Raw genomic sequence first — 6,658 nt, forward strand, 5'->3', positions numbered from 1 at the left:
TCGAAAGCGTGACTATGTACCACTGAGAAGCCATTACAGGAGTATTTGAGTGAAACGTATGAGTTGTGTGCTCCCCTGTCTCGTTCATGTAGGAACAGTGTTCAAATTTTAACAACTTCATTCGAATGGATGCTGTAGCTTATATATATTCATACTTGTATTTAAGATACCATATGCAGTATTAAAAATGTGGATATCATGGATTCTTGCGCTTTCGTTTTTGTAATTTTCAGCATCAGTCACTTCCACGGACTTGATATTCTCTTTTATTCGATGTTTTGGTGGAATTTTTTTATTTTTATTTTTATCCATTGTCCGGTGGCTTGGTTAATTCCAATATTAGAACTATGCTGCCATTTGTTTCTCTGTGTCCTTTCTCTGTAAATTTCTGATTAACCTATCGTTACTGTGAAAACTGATCAGATTTACAAGCGGATGTTTCTTATCTTTTCAGTTATAAGTGTAAACCATGTGTTATTGGATTACTAGTGCACATTTAATTTGCTAGAAGATAACAACCACATTCATCTTCGTTATCCAGTCATATTCAGATAAATGTTCTTGTGATTTTCTTAATGACCTAGGAATGCTAGATTTGTTGAAACACATGATGGCTACACGAAACTATTTCTTTGGAAATCAAGGAAACAACCAAAGTTAAGACCAAAGCTCATCTACGTAATGAGTCATTTTTTTTAATAAATCCTTCTGCCCCAGGCTCAATGAGAAAGTATACAACACAGAAAAGCTATGTGAATTGTAATATATTAAAAGTACAAACATAAAGGGCATATATGTGCAAAATCAAAAATCTCGTTCACGTTGATCGTTGAGTCTGCAATGAAATAGAAAATAATACTATTAAAGTATAGGCGTAATTATCCATTTAATGCAAATATCTACATGTAGAAGAGACACTGAAGTGTGTACTTTTGTAGAGAAGTCATTATTATACTGAGTTTAGGTGGGTCATTTTATTCATATTTATTGGAAGCAATTATAAAGATGAATTTCACATTGCTACCATGACGATATAATTAACTGAAACAGCAATGAAAGATTAATCAAACATTGTTACCATGACGATAGCAACAACTGAAACTACAATGCCATTTGCTAGTATTTCAGAATGGAAGAATGCCTAAAATAGCATTATAAAATTACATTTAAAATCTATTAGTTCAGAGTCCACTTAGTAACAACTACTACTACAGACACAGACACACACACACACACACACACACACACCACACACACACACATACATATATATATATATATATATATATATATATATATATATATATATATATATATAGAAACATTGTGATTTATGTGCACTTATAAAACATTATAAAAATCAAAATACTAGTAAAAGTAAATAAATACATTTCTAAAGGAATGCACAATTTAAAACAGATTTTACATAGTTATTTTAAATGAATTAGTAGGTGTCTTGAGCACGAATGATTAATTAATGCTGCATAGTTTTCATAGAAGAGAAATAAAAAAAAGTTTTGGTATCTAACCATGTTTTCTATCCCAAAGCTCTTCCTGCCAGTAGCCCCAATAATAAACCTCCTCCTAACCCGTCAAGCCCGAATCCACCGCCAAAAGGTGGTGGAGGATAGAATCTTCCAAAGCCAAATCCAGGACCAAACCTCGGACCAAACCCGAACGGACCAGGAAATCCAACACCAAATCCAAACCCAAACTGGCCTTTAGATGGGGTCAAGCTGGATGTCAGCAGTAATACGAACAAAATGATACCAACAGGATTCTTCTCCATGTCTGTAAAGAAACTAAGCATTAGACCTTTCTCTTCCTCTCTCGGTTAATTTATCGATCAGACTCACTGATACTCACTTGAAGTTTTTATTGGAAAGATATTTTCAGTGATAGCAAATTTAATAACTATTGTGCGCTGTATTTAGAACTGATTAGTTTTATCGAACCGGTATATTTTATTTTCAATTTTGCTTATATCGATAGAATATAAAATATCTACGTATTTCGTTCCATCGTATTACATATTATATCGTTTCACAGCAAAAGACATAATGACATACACGTTTTGTATATGATGGAATTGTGTGGAATTCTTTTTATTTCTGGAAGCATTCGGTAAATGAGCAAATACAAGCGCTCTTAATAATAATGATCATAATAATAATAACATGGATAACACGTTTTGTCAAGAGCGGCCCTTCTGCCATGTTATCCTCAGCTTTATTTAGTAGGTTCTTTATTTAAAAGTCTCTTATAAACAGTCAGATGTTCTCGCACATGTGCTCACACAGATTTAAAATGGATTAATACATGTAAATATAGTGTTCAGAACAATATACTATATACGGGTTTGCACAATATGAATGTCAGAATAAAATATGCACAAATTATCTCTGGATACAGTGATAAAATTTTGTATTGGAAGACATTAATATATTTATCCAGCTACTCGAGAAAGAATTTATTTAATGAGTTTATAATGAAGAACGGTAATTTTAAATATGTATCCTCAGGGGAACGGGATTCAAAAAGGTAGATTCTGATACAGTAATAGAGCTTTGGAAATGATTCGTTTTCTACCTCGGAAACTGGAGTTTGGTATTAGTTGCTGACAGGAGATTCGTTTAAAAAAGTAATACATTTATTTATAGGTAGCCATTTTAGACGTGACAATAAAACATTCGAGAAAATCATAATAGGAAGTTTCAAGATAATCTACACATATTTTTCTGGAGTTTGTTAGCTTTGGATATATTATAAGTAGATGTGCTTCCTGATATGACACAGCTATGTTATGTCACTGGCGGTATACATCCCGCAAAATGATGTTCAGGCAATTGGGGAGAATGAAACTTCTACAGTAATTTTAAGATAACCATTGCACATATGTGATCAATAAGTGATTTCAAGTCGAGGTGCTGAAGACTTTTTTTGGGGCAACAGACAGGTCTAAGCTTTTATTAAGTTTGAAATAAAACACTGTTAGTGGATATGCCTTGTTCCAATTGTCATACATTTCGTTTTAGCTACATTAACATACATTATATTTTGTTACACCAAAAATGATAAATTATTGAGGTCGATTTGAAGCTTATTTTTAACAGAGTCAATAGATTTAGCAGATGTATCCAGTGCGGAATTGTCAGGGAAAAGATCAATGTTAGAGTGCACTGGGTACAAAGCTAGGTCACGGATTAACAGTAAAAACAGAAAAGGTCTTGATATAGAACCTTGAGGTAGACTATGACCTGAATTGTAAGTATATTCGAAAAAACAACCGGGGTCTTCGAATGAGGTTCGATGAGAACAAAGTAAATGAGTTTGAAAAACACTTGTATGATGGTATGCTTTTATGAGCACCCAATCGTAAACCAAATCAACTGCTTTTTTAAATGAATGAAGAATGTACCATTACCTTCTCCCGATTCGATCGCCAGTATCCATTGGTCTATACGTGTTGTCAGTGCAGTTTGAATTTAATGTTTTTTTATATCGGAAACCTGATTGTTATGTATGCAGGTAAAGATGCTTGCTAATACCTTTTTCAAGCACTTTTGAAGGTACAGATTGAACAGACATAAGTCGAAAAGGATCATTCTTTTCCATTATAAATTGCTAACACTTTCGCTAATTTCAGTACTCTAGAAATTTACAGAAAGTGATACAAATGTTTAATATTTCTTTCAAAACTCAGCCGACATTTTCCGACTTTTGGGCTGAATTTCATCTAGACCTGTCGATGATCGGAAACCCATTCATTCACGAAATCAGTCAGATTATTTGTTTGGCTCTGTAAAACTAGACCTATCAGGTGTTTGGGAAATGTTAGTAAACAAGTTCAATTTGGTTTGCAATGTTTTGGTCTAGTAACTAGTGACATTAACTATAACTTATGAAACCATTTCGTCCTCAAATCGAAATTGAGACTAACATAACGTTTTCCATATAATTACGCCATTGTTAAAAGCTAAAGCGTGGACTAACTGTCGTTTGAGACTGCGTTCAGAGGACGATGAGCGGAGCAGTTACAAATAGATTTCTTGTTGAGGAAACTTGTTTTTTTTTATCCACGTAGGTTAACGGTGGATATTTCGAAATTACCTCTCGTGTAAGTTACGCTGTTTAAAACGTACAGGATTATCCCATGCTTTGGCGTAGATATAGTCCTTTTAATGATGGGTTTCTAATAGAAATAGCACAATCAGTTAGATTACAAATCACGAAAAGAATATAAATATCCCATGGGTATTGTTTCAGCTTACGCATGGAAATACAAGACAAAACTGACAATAATGCATGTTAAATATGAAGAATATGGTATACGCTTTAATTATCATCATCGTCATCATCATTATATTCATCATTATCTGATATTTAGTCACAGCTCATTTGTATGTTTTCATATACTTATTTACAAGCGTCTCTTTTTTAGTATCAAAATTGAAGGTATAAATCACAGATGTATCTAATCTGCTTCACAAGAAATCGATCCATCTTGAAACAAAATCATTTTTTTCCTACAATTGGACAATGAGCTGTCATTTTATATAAGAACTATTTTAATATACAGAGAGGAGCGGAAACTATAACAGTTGTGTAATATGTATCAAGTAACACGATACATGGGGGGTATTACCAAAATTTATAGCATGTATTATGCTCTTAAATTATGGGTTACAGGAACAGTTTGGGTCAAGGAGATCCAAGGAAATTTTGGAACGATAACTTAAGGCAATTTATAATTTCAAATGCATTTTAGTCGCATGTATTGCCCATTGTAGCAGTGAAGACAACTTGCATCAAGGACGAAGTTCATTATGGGCCTACCCAACTGTTTACCTTTGTCATCATTTCTTAATAATACCATTGTATGAGTTTCTGCTTCTCACTTTTGTTGATTCCATAACGAACCATAACCAAACGGTCTTAGCATAAAAGTCATATAAAATATAGTATGTGTATGTATTGACATCCTACCTACATTATTATCGGGAAAATGGAAACAATGACAATGAAGTTGAATTGTTTTGTACATTTAACCATACAATCCCCTACCATTGACCGACAGGAGGGGAAGGGATCAGAAAATAATACATGTGATTGTCATAAAGACAATGACACCAAAGGTTGGATGAATGCATGTGTATTGGTTTGGAAGGAGCCAAAGCTTCGGATAGATGGACGGACAGAATTAAATCAGAAAATGTTCATCACTTTCGAAAAAAATTTGGGAAAATATTGCAAACTAGTTCAAAAGAATCAGTCCCTAATTTTTACCTAATAAAGAATGAAAGAAAACAGTACAATCTGTATTTTGAATTTGGGCATTTTTTTATAGTTTATTCCCTACGTTATAGTGATCATACACTTATACACAAGCGCAAAGATTCTTTCCAATTTAATGATTATGCGTACACAGACATGATTGAAAAGGAATGTAGAGCTACAAAGAAAACCACTCACCTTCAAAGTTGTTCTTCTAATCAGTCTCTTCAATCTGACTGACTTCTAGATAACCACAAACTGTAAGGCTTATATATGTTGGTTGTCCACAATATAACCGACGACATGATGTACGTGAATGCTGTATGATGAGTGATCAATCTATTATTTTATTATCCTTTGTAACAAATGCATTATATAAAACGTCAGTAGAAACAAGGACATTATGTAACAATATACATACAATCCGTCACACACTTGCCTACAAATGAGCAATTTGTACCGTCATGAACGGTTCTAGTTTTACCAGGTTAGAAATGCTTCCAGCCTTTCGTCTGGTGGGAAAGTCTACCCGTCTATTTGTGAGACATGCTATTAGGCCATATTTTAGCAGGCATGAATATATGTGCTCTTTGCACCATTAGGACATTAAATCTGAACAAGATATATAATATAAGCATAAAACGTGACGTTAAGCCCTCAAAACCAAATAAATACTATCAAAAATGAGTAAACAAAGATCAAGTGTTAGATATATGGAGTCAAATGCTGCTGAATAGATGTAAAGGAACTGTTTTTGGTAAAGGGACGGTTAGGCTCAGATTATGAAATAGGAAAATGCATTATGCTCTACCAGTGGTTAGAGAGAGTTGGATTATTTCAATTTATCATATCAAAGTTTCATATACACGAAAGAGTTTTGTGTTTTGTCCTTGAGTGAATTTCCTGATCACGCACCACTGCATTTAAGTAAACAAAATAGGTACAAATGAAATAAGGGTAATCCTTCATCTTTAGAAATTACAACTAGCAGTAGAGTAATAGTAAATTGAGTGAATAATATTCTGACAGTAAATTGAGTGAGTAATACTGTGATAGCAAATTCAGTGAGTAATACAATGATAGTAAACTGTGTGAGTAATACAGTGATAGTAAATTGAATGAATAATAGAGTGATAGTAAAATAAGCGAGTAATACAGTGTAAGTAAACTGAATGATAATACAGTAATAGTAAACTGAGTGAGTAATACAGTGATAGTAAATTGTATGAGTGATACAGTGATAGTAAAATGAGTGAATAATACAGTGATAGTAAACTGTGTGAGTAATACAGTGATAGTTAATTGTGTGAGTATTACATTGATAGTAAACTGAGTTAGCAATACAGTGATAGTAAATTGAGTGAGTAATGATGTGTGTGTGTGT

General features: G+C 33.2%; 1 long non-coding RNA gene across 1 annotated transcript; it reads right to left on the bottom strand.

The window, feature by feature from the left end:
• Window positions 1-657: 657 nt before the first annotated feature.
• Window positions 658-5,577, bottom strand: LOC149772660 (uncharacterized). Its single transcript, XR_016417627.1, has 3 exons — window positions 5,473-5,577; window positions 1,530-1,791; window positions 658-835 (listed from the first exon to the last, which is right to left on the bottom strand). It is a non-coding gene; the product is annotated as an uncharacterized LOC149772660 (long non-coding RNA).
• Between the last annotated feature and the right edge of the window lie 1,081 nt (window positions 5,578-6,658).

This window comes from Sinohyriopsis cumingii, unplaced genomic scaffold, assembly GCF_028554795.1.
Source record: "Sinohyriopsis cumingii isolate HCF-2022 unplaced genomic scaffold, ASM2855479v2 utg001306l, whole genome shotgun sequence".
NCBI classification, from domain to species: domain Eukaryota; kingdom Metazoa; phylum Mollusca; class Bivalvia; order Unionida; family Unionidae; genus Sinohyriopsis; species Sinohyriopsis cumingii.